General features: G+C 38.7%; 1 non-coding gene across 1 annotated transcript; it reads left to right on the forward strand.

The window, feature by feature from the left end:
- Positions 1-539: 539 nt before the first annotated feature.
- On the forward strand, positions 540-621 carry Trnal-aag (transfer RNA leucine (anticodon AAG)). Its single transcript has one exon. It is a non-coding gene; the product is annotated as a tRNA-Leu (tRNA).
- The last annotated feature ends 14,371 nt before the right edge of the window (positions 622-14,992 follow it).

Here is a 14,992-nt window from a genome sequence, read left to right on the forward strand (position 1 = left end):
TATAGTTATGCTACTTACAAATTGGGTACTTTCAGAAATGACAAAACTGCAGTTTAGGTGGAACGTTATCGAGGTTATAGTAAGATTGAGAGTTGCATGAGTTGTTTGGTAAAATTAAGTATATTAATTACTGTTAGTGAATATAAAATAAATATTGGTGCAACTTGTCTTATTAAATTTTTTAATGCGACAATAAAATTGTGTGAACAACAGAACGGAAAAGTTTCTTGCTTTCCTAGAGCCAATTTGTTTTTTATCGGACGACATAAACTGGAGTGTAGTGTAGAAGTGGAAAGGAATATAAAATGAGATGTCGAAGATAAGACGGATAGATATCGACAGCGCACAGAGCGCTTCAGGGACGCTCTTTCGGTTGCAGCGCATGACACTGCCATTGAACTACTATGCAGTTGCCTGCAAACGTGATGATAGCTAATTCACGTACTGTGATCAGTACATGCCAACAACTATTAAAGATGACACAAGACATAACAAACGAGAGCGCACTAGTATTACAAATTCAGCCTCCGTCGCCTCGCGGTAGCGTGGCCGAGCGGTCTAAGGCGCTGGTTTAAGGCACCAGTCTCTTCGGAGGCGTGGGTTCGAATCCCACCGCTGCCATTAATTTTTATACCGACTCCTTTGACTTTATGGATGTAGAAATAATAGTAAGATTAGGGAGTGTCACATCGTCGTCAGTAACAGTGTTGAATGTTCAGTAGGACAACTATGGAGAATAACGTCGGCCGTGTTTTCATCGGAGGAACAATCCTGGCATTTGCATTAAACTTTTAACAGAACTCACGGAAATCCTAAGGCTGTGTAGTCACACTATCTGAAAAGCTGTCCTCTCGAAAGCGAGCCTAGTGCAGCACTTCGCTCGGTGTGGATATATTTACAGATACATACATACATACATACATTAGCTAGATCAATTGCGCAATGTTAGTGTCAGACACAGATAACTATAGTGGAACCTCGCATAGCGAGCATAATTCGTTCCAGAATCTTAAACGTAGTGCGAACACTCGTTAAGCGAAACAATTTATCCCATATAAATTTATGTAAAGTACGATAATACGTTCCATACAGAAAAAGTACTAAAGTTTCATTTTATTCACGCCATTTTTAAAGAAAATTGTACATGGAGTTTATGTACTTTATTATTCACGATACACAAGTAATTCGTTTTTACTAGGAGGCTTTCTATAGTAGTTTGTTTCTCCCGAAGCTTCAAAAATACGTCGCGAAAATGCGACACTAACGCTGTGTCAGATATATTTGTAGTGCGAGTAGCCAGTGCTTTATTGGGGTGATGATTTTCAGTGTACGATGCAAAAGATTCCCATGCTTTCAGCATTTCTATTATTGCGCCAGAAGATTGCTGCTTTGCTGTTTCCACCTCCTCCTCCTCCTCCTCCTCCTCCTCCTCCTGAAGAACTGCTCTCCAGAGATTCCTGCTGTGAAACACACTGCAACTCCATAAGCTCTTTGGTGATCGTTTCAGGGCTGTGATCTTCCACAAACTCACAGATATCATTGTTATTCACTTCTAGTCCCACGCCTTTGGCCAAAGATACAGTCTCATTGACTACAGGCTCCACACGTACTGACTCAAATGCTTCAGAGTCACATGTGACAACACTCTTTGGCTACGGCTTCTTGCAAGCAGATGAGAGGTCTCTTTGTAGCCCCTTCCCACGACTTTCCGATCATCTTGACTCTGGCAGCGGTGTTGAAACGAAATTTCCGAAACTCTGAGAGAGATTGGTAGCCTGAGTCAGCTCAAAACAATTCTCGAAGAGTACTTTAGTGTAGGGAGATAATCTGCTGGAGTAACGAAGTGGTGTTTTGGGAGGCATAAATTGGATCTTGATGTACTGAAATTCTTCATGGAGGTGTTCTTGTAGCCCTCGAGAATGGGCAGGAGCGTTGTACATAACAAGCAAGACATGCAGTGTCAGATTCATCACAAGCAAATATTGTTTCACCGAAGGACCAAACACTTCATTGACCCAATCATAAAAAGATCACATGTTACCTAAGCCTTGTTGTTGGGCCTCCACGTCACATTTAATCCGCTCTTCTAGACTTCACCCTTACTGAAGGCTCGTAGAGTTCGAGTGGTAAACAAGCAGTAGTTTAATTTTCAAATTACCGATTGCATTTTCACAGAATAACAGTGTGAGACGGTCATTCATTGGCTTGTGACCGGGCAATGCATTCTCCTCGGCTGTTACAAAGGTACGCTTCGGCATCTTTTTCCAGAACAGATCCGTTTCGTCACAATTAAAAACCTGTTGCAGAAGATAACCCTCAGAATCTACGAGCAGCTTGAAGCTGATGTTCTCTGCTGTCTTTGTGTCGCAGCTGGCTACTTCGCCATGCCTCACAACGCTGAAGATACCACTTTTTCCTGTTTAACTTCTCGAACCACCCACGGCTTCCTTAAACACTTCTTCGGCCGCAGATGATCCTGGCATCTTCTTAACGAGGTTGGCGAAAATCATTCTCGCCTTCTCACAAATGATGATCTCGTTAATAGTGTCGCTTTGCAATTGCTTTTCGTTTATCGATATAAGGAGCAACCTTTCGACATCGTCCACATTACGAAACCGTTGTTTAGATGCTATTGTCACTCCCTTTGAAGCTTATATCTCCCTTAAACTCGTCTTTGTTGTTTAGGATAGCGCAGATAGTCGATTGAGACCGATTGTATGTGCTTGCTAAATCGGCAACGCTCACACCACGTTCACGTTTTTCAATTTTTACGATTCATTTATAAGGTCATTACTTTCCCTTATGGTCGTCTTCCTGTGACTTTTATCTTCGGGGATATTTCTACGAAGGTTATTAAATTTTGCACACACACATAAAAAACATTACGTGAAGATAAGTTTAGAAATATGTGTGATTACAAGCTGCATTAATACGGTAGCAGAAAGAGCGTTAAACCCAGACTGCAGTAAGCAGTAAAGACATTGTTCATAGTCCGCTGTCGACACTGAAAGGTGTTCATATTGTTGAACGTTTCACCGTCGCTCGCGTACGGATGGTGACTTCACATTAAATCGTCGTCACTCACTATGCGAAATATCGTTCTTTAAGTCGTTCTTTACAAGTTTTCTCGTTACGCGAATTGCGCTTTGTGGCAGGTGCTTCTTAAGCGAGGTTCCACTGTAGCAATTTTTCAATGTAATCATATTGTAAAATAGGGGGCAACCAAAGTTTCTGCGTACTTGTTTTCAGTACATTAAGTGTACCGAGAGCCACTGACGACTGTGTTGAGAGTAAGCAAACGGTAGAACATGTGTGTCTGCGTTTCCAAGTATTAGTATTCTTCGTTGGTCACTATTCTGAGTTCTGAACAAACTATTATTCTCACATATCGGAACACTTAGACAATACGCAACGGAACCACCGGAGACCACTGGTCCCATAAATCAAATATTCAGAAAATACCCCAGAGCCGCCAACGAAATTTTGTAGGAGGAATTGTGTTGCACCCGATATAGTCGCCTTTCGGCATCTAGAACGATCATCATCCTTATCCTACTTCAACGCTCACCGATATTTTGGAAGTCATTCGCAGTCTTTAATGGCAAGTGTACCACTGCTTATCGATAAATCCTCCTCCTGAGCTTTGCCAGTCATTACGCTCGTCTTCCGCACGGTTTGACCGTAGGAGAAGCCGGGGAAGCACTGGGTACGATATTGAAAACATTTTTAAAGCACAAAAGGGTTAACTGCGAAAGCTGCAAATTTTTTGTGTGAACCAATTACAATGTAATAATCACAGAAACACACTAAAATCGTAAGAAAACAAGAGTAATATAAAACGACAGATGTATGTCAGTTTCCCCATTCTGCCCCAGGTTTGGGACAGAATGGGATGGTTGTTGTTGTTGTGGTCTTCAGTCCTGAGACTGGTTTGATGCAGCTCTCCATGCTACTCTATCCTGTGCAAGCTTCTTCATCTCCCAGTACCTACTGCAACCTACATTGAAAGGTGGCTACACTGAGCCACAGCGCCAAAAATCGCGCCAGAGAGAGTATTGTTCCGCCGCCTCCACTGGCAGTGCTCATTGAGAGGTAGTGGCAAGCAGTTCTTGCCGAGCAGTCGTGGTGGACACTGCTGGTATCTGAAGTGGGAATGAGATGAGGTAGTAGTGAGTGTTGTTCCATGTTATGCAGCTATGTGATGGGAGAGATAGCAGATGTTATTCTAATGGAGATATTGAAATGATCTGAGTGCTTTTCGTCAATATAAATTAAGGTAACTAACTACTGTTCTTTATTTTCTTATTATTTGTGTGTCCTGAATAACGCTTCATTACAGGTTCAGTCAACAAAGCATCTGGCGTGTGTCCTTGTATTAGAGTGTAATTCTGATTTCTTGCGCAATTGTAGTATTTCTAATTTTCCTTTATCACGTCAGTATAATTGGTATTAAAAAATTCTTGTCTTGTTGAAGAAGAACCGTGCCAGATGTGCGTTGAGTCATACTACCACATACAGAACAGCTACACTTGTGCTTGTTGGTTTCGTAGGTTTTATAGTTGCTGGGGACTTAATTAGTTAATTGTGTTAACAGAAATTTTCTTACATTCTTTGTTGTCATTCTATGCAGTCAGATAGCGTAACAATTACTAGTCAGGGCCAGCCGTTTACGAGACTTGCGTAATCGGACTTACAGCTACTAAAAATATTTGCATTATAATTTTTCATTTTATTAAGCCAACATGCACATGGCGACCGCTGCTTCGGATCGTCCCTTGGAATTCTTCTGATTGTAAAAATAGTAGACAGTAGTATTGTTGTAGTAATTTGTAGCTTAATAGTTGTAGTCTGTATTGCATGTGTAGATTTGGTGATTGTCATTCTTCTATTGTTCGTTAATCGTGTTTGAAGGAAACATTTCGTGTGAATGGTAGTGTTGGAGATAAAGTGTCATTGTGTGCAATTTTCATATAGTGACGAGTTTTGTATATTTTGTAAATGATTACGCGATCGATGAAAAAGGCAAAAATAATGAATAGTGAGAATAACGAAATTGTTGACATGGCGAACTCGCCAACACAGGAGAACAGTGTGATGAATAATGAAGTGGAGAACAATTTAATAAGTCGGGAAAATAGTCCGGAACCATTTCAAAATTTTTCTCAATCAGAAATTTCACAGAATACGAGATCAACGATAGAAGATTCTGAAATAGTATCGAACACAGATAGCTTTATGGCTATGCAAAAGGAAGTTAGTTTTGTGGGAAATGTTAGGGGCGAAAAGAATTTCGAACAAGTTAATATGGAGCAGTTGATGAGTGTAATATTAAATTTTCGATCTGAATTTAAAACAGATAGGGAAACAATGAAAATACGCTTAGACTCACTTGGATCACAGATGGGAACAATGGAAACGCGGTTTGGATCTGAATTAAAAACAGAGATGGGAACTTTGGAAACACGGTTAGATTCACGAATAGGGACATGTTTCAAAAATATGAAAGATGAATTAAAGAAAGAAATCAGAGAAGTACAACCGATTTTGAATTCTCACAATAATAGATTAATTGCAGTAGAGATTAGACAAAGGGAACAGGATAGAGAACAGGAGGAAAGAGATCGCATGATAGGACAGAAATTTTCAGAATTAAATTTACAATGTGCCCACGATAAGGAAGAAATACTTGAAAGAATCGAGAAATCCGTACCAAATGACAGAATAAATAACCTAACACAACAATGTGAACAGTTAACTACCAAATGTGTTAATACTGAAACCCGAGTCGCGACACTTACGGAAGACGTAAATAAACAGAAAGAACAAATAGGTGATTTATCGGAAAGAGTGGAGGAGATTTCGGATAAATTGACAAATCTTAGTTTAAATGGGGACAGAGATTCAGATGATACAGCACCATTGCCATTTGCAGAAACCGAAGAGTACCAGAACATAAATAAGCATGTTGAAAATCAGGGAAAATTTAATGAACGCGTTAAAAGGGAAGTGGAGGCATTAGAAAAGCAAGTCAAACAAATTGAAAGCAAAATCGTAGGAAAGGACGGTAGAAGAAATTTAGAATCACAGATAGCAGAGGGGTTTGAAGAAAATAATTTGTTTCATTTACGGGATGCAACAAGAGATCGCCAGGCGCGCGAAGTTGACAATAATCGACATTTGGACTGGGACAGACGCGGTAGGTCTTTGTCGCCACGAGGCGAAAACTTTGACTATAAACACTTTTTGACGGTTCGGAAATTTAAGATCTTCCGTAATTCTAAGAATGACATACATCCATGTTCATGGTTAGATCAATTTATGTACGCACTTCCACCAAATTGGCCACTAAGTCACAAACTGGAATTTATGTGTGGATATTTAGAAAACGAACCGGCGACGCGGATGCGCGCACTCATTAGAGATTGTAATAATCTGAAAGATTTTTATCATGCATTTTTATCGGCATATTGGTCCGAAAACACACAAGACAGAGTCAAACATAGTCTGATTATGCAGCGTAATTTTAAACAGTCTGAGTTCCGCACGCCGGCAGAATACTTTGAAGACATGATTCGAAAGAATCAGTTCCTTTCCAACCCTTACAGCCCGACTGAATTAATTCGCATTTGTTTAACTAAGCTGCCACAATCCATAAGACAAATTGCCTTAGCCGGAAGATGTAAAGACGACATTGAGACTTATAAGACTTTGTTGCAAGAACTTGAGTATGACAACGACGATGGGACTTCCTGTAATTTTTTCAGTAACAGTAATTACAGTAGATTTTCAGAGAAAAGGGATAGCGATCGGAACGGGCGTTATATGGGTAATGTTGAGAATGACAGACGTAACAGACAGGACAATAGATACCAGCCCTATGACAATAACAGACGTTTTAACAGAAATTACACAGACAATTATAATAACGGTAATTCGTACCGGAATGATCAATCATACGGAAACAGTAATCGGTATCATCAAGACAGAAATTATTCATACAGTAATAGAAATTCTTACCACAGAAATAACCAGGGTAATAGATACAACAATAATTTCAGAAGTGACAGTCGAAATTACACAAGAAGTAGTTATGCAGACAGACAGGAAAACAGAAATTTTAATAACAGACACAACCAAGAATTTGTATCTAACAGACAGGAGGGACCTAATTGGCATCCTCCACGTGACAGAACTTCAGAGAGACAAGTGCAAATCGTAGAAATGGATCCGCGGAATGACGCGAATACTCAAAGACGTGACGCAAACAATCGACAATGACTTGTAGCTTCGGCTTCTGGCAGCAATATAGACGGTTCAGAAAGTAATGACACGGCGACTTTACACTACGTACGCCTGGAAGACATGAGACATTTTGTTAGAAGAAAAGGAAAATAATGTAGACGCATTTTTACATCCTGTTATTGAAGTATGTGTGGGTAAGAATAAGTTCACTGCAGTTTTAGATTCTGGGAGCCCATTGAATGTCATTAGTGAATCAGTTTTTCGTATATGTGAAAGAACTATTGCCTGTCCTGTGTTACCTATTTCTAAAACTACAATTCGAGGAGCGATTTCTGGAAAGGGTGTAGAAGTTAAACAACAGACCAACCTAAATTTCAATTGTCAAGGATACGAATTTTCTGCTAATTTTATTATTGTTCCATTACTCAGTACACAAATTATATTAGGTATGGAGTTTCTTAACGCACATAAGGCAATTTTGAACTTTAAAGAAGGGAGTGTGAATTTGACTGTTGCCGGAATGCCGAAATGTTTGAAATTTTTCGAGTGTTTAACAAGATCTGAGTCAGATACAAAATGTTTAAGGTTTCTTACTTCTGATGTTTTCGTTGAGCATTATGACGACAATGTGTTTATTCATGACAATGACAATAGATACAGAGACGCGATGGATGATATAATTAATAGCGAAGAACTAATTAATGAAAAGGTTAAGAAAGCTGAAGTGCCAGATGACGTTGCAAGAGAAGAGCTGCACCAAATTTTGACTTCACATGCTACAGTGTTTAGTCATCACACGGGAACTATACAAGGCTTACAATATTTATTTAGGGTAAAAGAACACACACCATTTCGCGGGAAAACGTACGCTATTCCTTTGGCTTACAGAGACAAGGTTAAGAATGAACTTCAGTACATGTTAGATCAGGGCATTATTGAGCCTGCAGTCAGTCCTTATACCAGCCCATTACACGTTGTTCTTAAAAAAGATGGGTCGATTCGTTTGGTTCTGGATTCCAGACAGATAAATATCATCATCATTCCTGAAACTGACCGTCCACAAAATTTAGATGAACTTCAACATTTTCATGGAATTAAAGTTTTATCCACGATTGATATGCGCGCAAGCTTTTGGCAAATAGAACTCCACCCTGATTGTAGAAAATATACGGCCTTTTTAGCCTTTGGTAACTGTTACCAGTTTCGGAAATTACCGTTTGGACTTACTGTATCTTCAGCAGCATTCATTCGTAGTTTAAACGAAATTTTACCTGTTTATCTTCGTGACAATATTACTTCATATGTTGACGACATTCTTATTGCTAAACATTCTTGGAGTGAGCACAACAAAATTTTGGATTCATTGTTACGTATTTTTGCAAGAGTTGGCATTACAGTGAACTTAGAAAAATCCGAATTTGGTCGTTCTCAGGTGAAATTTCTCGGTCATATTATTTCTACAGAAGGTATTCTTCCTGATCCAGAAAAACTTGACGCTATTCGTAATTATGCTGTTCCTACCACAAAACGTGATGTTCGTAGTTTTCTTGGTGTCTGTAATTTTCTTAGACGCTTTGTTAGATTGGACAATTTGGCCACACCTCGTTTATGTGAACTATCCGGAAAGAAATCTAATTGGTGTTGGGATGAGGAAGCTCAGTCAGAATTTGAACAACTTCGTGATGCTTTAGTTGCTGCTCCACTTCTTTCACACCCGGATTTATCTAAAGATTTTTGTTTGGCGACGGATTCATCATACAAAGGCCTAGGTGCACATTTATTTCAAGAGATAGAAGAAGACGGCGTTGTAGTCCAGAAAACTATTGCATTTGGAAGTCGTGTTCTTTCTAAATCAGAAAAGAATTATTCGATAACGGAACTTGAAGCTTTGGCTGTTGTTTGGGCTTTTACAAAATTTCGCACGTTTTTGTTTGGCAGACATACTAAGGTTTACACCGATCACCGAGCTCTGGAATTTCTTATGTCAACAAAATTAACTCACGGCAGATTGTCACGATGGGCGTTGTACCTACAGGAATTTGACTTTAGTATTGTTTACATACAGGGTTCTTCAAATATTGTTGCTGATGCTTTATCACGTGCACCTATGGGTTTGAAACAAAGTGCTGAAGAGGACTGCAAGGAAAACAATTATTGTTTGATGTATATTCAAGGTGTTGCGTTTGAGAACGTTATTTCGTCTTCGCTCCAGGACATCGCTAAGGAGCAAAATAAGGATCCAATCTGGAAGGACATTAAGGATAAGTGGAGGAGAAAGGAAAGCGTAGCGATTAGACAGCATTATTTAGTTCGCAATGACATTCTTTTTAAACGAAAATCGGTCGACAACTCTGTTTGGTTAGTTTGTATTCCTGATGAGTGGGTTAATAAGCTGATTTGGTATACGCATTTCAGTTATGCACACTTTGGTCCCAGAAAATGCTTTCATAAATTACGAGAAAATTGCTACTTCAATAATATGGAAAAACGTATTCGATTTGTTCTTGCCAAATGCAAATTATGTCAAAAGGCTAAACCGCCGACAGTTTCTCACAGAGCACCGTTGTTTCCTATCATTCCAGCAAAATTAAAGGACATGGCTGCAGTTGATTTGTTCGGTCCAGTGGTTCGATCTACTAATGGTTTTGCGTACATTTTCGTAGCAGTGGAGTTGACATCAAAATATGTGTGTTTTACACCGTTACGCAAAGCAACAGCTCGTTCAGAATCTAATGCTTTCATTAACCATTTTCTTAAAGAAGTGGGTCATGTTGATAAGGTTATATCAGATAATGGATCACAGTTTCGTTCTAAAATTTGGCTTCGTACTCTACGGCGTCGTAAAATTAAACCAATCTTCATTTCACTTTTTCACCCTCAATCTAACGCTTCAGAGAGGTGGATGAAGGAAATCAATAAATTGTGTCGTCTTTATTGTCATCAGAATCACAGAACTTGGGATCAGTATCTTCATATTTTTCAAAACATTCTGAATGAACTTCCTAATGATTCAACGCCTTTACCGCCTATACTGATATTAAAAAACAAAGCACCGACAAATCGCATTTCTGAAATCGTTCCTTTTCCGCCTTCACGGAAACTGCGGCATTCTGAAGTTGTGAAACTGGCTCTACAAAATATTGCATCTGCGGCTGCTAGAAGAGTGAAATCAGCAAAGCGTCCTGGTCGTTTAAAAATTTTGTCAGTTGGTCAAAAAGTGTTAAGTCTCATCGATTGTCTCACAAAGGAAAAGGCTTGTGTCGGAAATTTTTTCTGCTTTATAACGGTCCATATAGGATTCGCAAAATTATACATGATAACACTGTCGAAGTAGAAACTCTTAAATCACGACGCTCTAAGGGAATACATCATATATCTAACGTTAAAATTTTTGTGGAATGAAATACTTATGAAAAAATTTTGTAGAATGACATACTTTGGAGAAACTAACAGTTGTATGTAAACACACGGAGAGTACAAGGATACCGCGCTGTGTTTTGGCGGCGGCACATACTCAAAGCAACAGTCAAGTCTGCGCGCCGCTAAAGGCAGTCGTTGACCGCAAACAATCACTTCCTACGTCACGCGACTACAGCTGATCGAGCGCTCAGTGCGAATGCACTGACAGCCGTAAATAAATACAGTCTAATTTCTCCGACTAAATTCAGTATAAAGCTATAGTGACTTGTTGAATTCTGTTATTAACATTCAGTATTTTTCAGGATACGGTTCTATAAAATATTTAAGAACTTCAGGTAAATTCTGTGCGTGTCCAACGTTGAGACGACTTGCTATCGAGAAAATTTCAGGAAAAATGTCATTTCGACGAAGAAAGTAATAAACTAAAAAGGTAACTATTAATTGAGTTTATTTTTCAGGTAACATATTTCCACTTAGGTACGTACCTTAGACGTAATTTGCTGCTCGCGATTACGTGATTCATACTTTGTGCTAATTACATGTTCTATGAAATTACTTGTGAAGCGACGTGCTTGCGTACGTTAACTGATTTTGACAATTTTTATTAATGTACTGGATTGTAACTTGTGTATACTATGCATCGCTTGGCTGCACTACTTTTTCACTGATGTCATATTTTTAATTATGTGCGTGCTGTGCCTATTTATTTAAATTATAATTGTCACCTGATTAATTGTGCTGATGTGGTTAGGTATGTAAGTTATACTTTGTGATTTATCTGCTTGCGCCTTCATGTTTACTTATTTGCTAGCGCCTTCATGTTTATTTATTAGATTACATATGAACATTTATTTGCTTACGGTTATACGATGCTAATGACCTGTTTATTACGTAAGATATGTTTGCTGCTATGCGTATGGATTGCATATTTATACATTTCTGTTTGTTGTCACAACTACTCTTTAATTTTGTATATAGAAATGCTATTATACTGTGTATGAACATATAGTTTAGGTTACACTATGGTACTAGTTACAGATTGTTCGCTTGGCAGAGCCTCGTTGTAAGAATTGTGCTGCATCCACTTGTTGACATTCTGTTCACTACTGGTATATTTACTCGCTGTTGCTTGTTTTGCTTACGCTAAGTTCTTTATATTTTAACATAAGAAAATGAACTGCAGTAATTCGACGAGCGACTTTAGTACAAGAAACGTCATAGAAGTCACATGAGCTAGAGGTTTTATGAAAGCTGTATAAATGTATGCCAATAGGAAGGAAGCTAACGACATGACATACCAACACAGTTATTACACTGCAATTTTCGTGAGCAATTGAAATAGGAAGTGACACTTGACACAAGAAGTACTCCACATGTTTGCTTCTGTTTGCCATAATTCTTGAAGTGGTGTACACACTGTGAAATATTATGATCATTCACACTCCGTAATCGTACTTACTTACTGAGAGTTATTCGCACTAAGTCTGTTAGAGGTCATGTATGCATTCTTTGTTTTTAATTCATAATGAGTAGAAGATTTTGGTCAGATGGATTACACAGAGGTTGTGTGTTGACAGTGTGTCTTCGGATTGTATGGGATGAGGTGGTTTGCATTAGGATTTTATTTGTACTTATTCGAGGAGACTGACTTGAGGAAAGAGTTGTTATGGAAGTGAAATGATATTGGTGCTAAGGTTTATATGTCGACGTATTGAAGAGGTATTATGGAGGTATTGAGATTATATGAAGTTGATTGGAGCTTTGGTGGATAAGAAGTAAAGTAAGTGAGGTGCATATTTTTTTTTGTTGTTGGTCTATATGGAACAAGGAGGATGAAGATAGCAGACTAGAACACTAAAATGGAAGGAAGATTGTCTACACACACTTTGTTAAATCACTAAGCAGTATGTACTTTTTTTTGGAGAGAGGAAGCATTGCATATCTTGGCACACTGACAGTTGTTCAACAACCATACATTTTGATCTGGCTTGGCAAACATTGGTCTTGACATGATGACTATGACGTTGACTTAACAATTATTGACTGTTATACATTGCTGTCACTACTACTTGATACACATGATGAACATGAAATTTGTGGATTCAGACAGTTAACACTATACAATTACACAGTAGTACTTGATGTGGATGAAAGATGAGTGTGTGTGTTTTGTGTGTTTTCCTTTCCTAATCCTACCCACCTATCTCCTAAATATTATTTTATTTGTTTGTAGTGGCTTGCACTGACACCCATAAATATTATAGGTTTACTGATGTTTGTGTACTTGTAATAGTAATATGACAATTATCTGATGCCATTTGTGTGTTTGTTATGATTTGTATGTTTAGTGTAAGAGCATTGTAAAAGCATTTGTATGTGCATTCAAACTATTGTTCATGCTTGAACTGTCTAAATAGTGACTGATTATGGACTGTTACTTGTACTTTTTCTACATGATTGGTGCCACTAGGACATGTTTAATTTGTGATGAGGAACAGTGTGATCAGTGATAGTTGTTTAATGTCATTTGTCGGTGTCTGCACCTATTCAACAATGCTAGGTGCCACTGATGGAACTGCTTCTACTGAAATGAAGTCACTTCTTGGTGTCTGCACCTGCTCAACATTCCTGGGTGCCACTGATGGAACTGCTTCTACTGACATAATGTCACTTGATGGTGTCTGCACCTACTCAACATTCCTGGGTGCCACTGATGGACTGCTTCTACTGAAATGAAGTCACTTCTTGGTGTCTGCACCTGCTCAACAATGCTGGGTGCCACTGATGGACTGCTTCTACTGAGATGATGTCACTTGTTGCTGTCAGCACCTATTCAACAGTGCTGGGTGCTACTGCTGGAACTGTGAACTACTTGTTGTGAATATTTGTATTAACTGATTTTTTGTGTATTACTGTTTGTGAAAAGTTATAAGACTCTTACCTGCTCATATTCGTCATTGCTGACGTTATCGATTGAATTGTTTAACCACATGATATTTCTGTAAACTATTATGTAAAGTCACATGTATGAAAGAATTTGTATTGCTTAGTGTATTTTATATATTAGGCTATTGAAAGGTCAGTGCAAAGCCAAAATTTTATCTAGTTATATGATATTTACGTATTAATATTATCTTTTATTTTTGTCTGTATTTTTTTTGACGAATTTGGTGGTATTTTCACCACCAATGCTGGCAAAAATACCATCAAATTCTAGCCCGTGGAGGAAGGGCATATGAAAGGTGGCTACACTGAGCCACAGCGCCAAAAATCGCGCCAGAGAGAGTATTGTTCCGCCGCCTCCACTGGCAGTGCTCATTGAGAGGTAGTGGCAAGCAGTTCTTGCCGAGCAGTCGTGGTGGACACTGCTGGTATCTGAAGTGGGAATGAGATGAGGTAGTAGTGAGTGTTGTTCCATGTTATGCAGCTATGTGATGGGAGAGATAGCAGATGTTATTCTAATGGAGATATTGAAATGATCTGAGTGCTTTTCGTCAATATAAATTAAGGTAACTAACTACTGTTCTTTATTTTCTTATTATTTGTGTGTCCTGAATAACGCTTCATTACAGGTTCAGTCAACAAAGCATCTGGCGTGTGTCCTTGTATTAGAGTGTAATTCTGATTTCTTGCGCAATTGTAGTATTTCTAATTTTCCTTTATCACGTCAGTATAATTGGTATTAAAAAATTCTTGTCTTGTTGAAGAAGAACCGTGCCAGATGTGCGTTGAGTCATACTACCACATACAGAACAGCTACACTTGTGCTTGTTGGTTTCGTAGGTTTTATAGTTGCTGGGGACTTAATTAGTTAATTGTGTTAACAGAAATTTTCTTACATTCTTTGTTGTCATTCTATGCAGTCAGATAGCGTAACAATTACTAGCCAGGGCCAGCCGTTTACGAGACTTGCGTAATCGGACTTACAGCTACTAAAAATATTTGCATTATAATTTTTCATTTTATTAAGCCAACATGCAACATCCTTCTGAATCTGCTTAGTGTATTCATCTCTTGGTCTCCCCCTACGATTTTTACCTTCCACGCTGCCCTCCAATACTAAATTGGTGATCCCTTGATGCCTCAGAACATGTCCTACCAAACGATCCCTTCTTCTGGCCAAGTTGTGCCACAAACTCCTCCCCAATCCTATTCAGTACCTCCTCATTAGTTATGTGATCTACCCATCTAATCTTTCATCGGCTGTGTCGTTTTCTTAAGCCTATTCGCAAAATTCACACACAACCTCGACCTCATCCTCATCATTTTCACTGTCTATTTCCACAGACGAATCGTGTGCCCATGGAATAGCCTACCCAACTTTCAACTG

The sequence above is a fragment of the Schistocerca cancellata genome, chromosome 1 (assembly GCF_023864275.1).
Source record: "Schistocerca cancellata isolate TAMUIC-IGC-003103 chromosome 1, iqSchCanc2.1, whole genome shotgun sequence".
NCBI classification, from domain to species: Eukaryota; Metazoa; Arthropoda; class Insecta; order Orthoptera; family Acrididae; genus Schistocerca; species Schistocerca cancellata.